The 1,438-nt window shown below is 46.8% G+C and overlaps 1 protein-coding gene across 1 annotated transcript in view; it reads right to left on the bottom strand.

Annotated features, from left to right (window-relative positions):
- Positions 1 to 1,438, bottom strand: part of GLT8D2 (glycosyltransferase 8 domain containing 2) — a 31,207-nt gene that overhangs the window by 28,116 nt on the left and 1,653 nt on the right. The gene's annotated exons all lie outside the window — the stretch shown is intronic.

The following is a 1,438-nucleotide window of genomic DNA, read 5'->3' as shown; positions in this document are numbered from 1 at the left end:
GTGGAGGGGAGTTATGGTGGGAAAAAAGAGGAACCAATGTAATAATCTGAACAATAAAGATTTAATTAAAAAAAAAAAAAGAAAAGCTGAAATGAAAACAGACGTGGCCAGAATAGGCTAAGGCAGAGTGCTCCGAGAAATGTTAATCGGTGTTATGGGGAAGCATGATTCAGGGGTCAACTTGGAACCCTGCGTCAAACCACTTTCAGCAGATTTCTCTACTGCGGGACTTCTCAGGACCTTTGAAATGCCATCAGACCTGGAGATTTCTGAGAGGGTGATACGGTTCGCAAAGCTCATTTTCCCCATGGGACTGTCTTCTTCTGAACATCCCTGGGCAAATGCTGAACTAAGAGAAGTCTTTAGAATCATGCTCTCTGGGGACTAGAAATGAAAACTCTGAGTGCTGTGGCTTACTGAGCATGCCTTTCTCTCAGCAGGGAAAGAGGGAGAATAAAGGAGAAATCCAGAGACCCGGAGTGGGACAAAAGCAAAGAGGTGTTTGAAGGGAGGCAGAAGGCCCTGGAGGAACATGTGGATGACTTGACCAGAAAGAAGGATGTATCAGCCCTAACCGGTTTGGCTCAGTGGATAGAGCGTCGGCCTGCGGACTGAAGGGTCCCAGGTTCGATTCCTGTCAAGGGCATGTACCTTGGTTGTGGGCACATCCCCTGTAGGGAGTGTGCAGGAGGCAGCTGATTGATGTTTCTCTCTCACCGATGTTTCTATCCCTCTATCCCTCTCCCTTCCTCTCTGTAAAAAATCAATAAAATATATTTTAAAAAAAGAAGGATGTATCAAAAGCATGGCTGCTGCCCAATGCAGGATGAGTGGTCCCTTGTCAGCATCATCACCATCATGGTCACCAGAGAAGCTAACCTTCCCTGTGGCCTCCTCACTACTCTACAGATTCTTGAAACATACGATGCACTTGGGTCCCATTTTACAGATGAGGAAACAGTCACAGAGAAGTTAACTCCCCCAGAGTCAGAGATTATAAAGCTTCTAGGTGGCAGTGCATAGATTCAACTCTGGAAGTCTGAACCCTGAGCCCACGTTCTCACCACTGCACCGCACTGCTCTACTTCTAACTGCATTAGATGGAGGGCTGGAATTTCTTTTTTTTTTTAAAATATATTTTATTGATTTTTTTACAGAGAGGAAGGGAGAGGGATAGAGAGTTAGAAACATCGATCAGCTGCCTCCTGCACACCCCCTACTGGGGATGTGCCCGCAACCAAGGTACATGCCCTTGACCGGAATCAAACCTGGGACCCTTCAGTCCGCAGGCCGACGCTCTATCCACTGAGCCAAACTGGTCAGGGCGGGCTGGAATTTCATTACGTAGCACAGACAGGATACTGTATAGAAATGCAGCACCAACACTTTGGAGGAAAAGACAAAACAAACCAACCAATGTCGCTTTGCACACGGCCAA

Source organism: Myotis brandtii, unplaced genomic scaffold (genome assembly GCF_000412655.1).
Source record: "Myotis brandtii unplaced genomic scaffold, ASM41265v1 scaffold155, whole genome shotgun sequence".
Lineage (NCBI taxonomy): Eukaryota > Metazoa > Chordata > Mammalia > Chiroptera > Vespertilionidae > Myotis > Myotis brandtii.
This window is presented reverse-complemented; position numbering and strand designations above follow the sequence as displayed.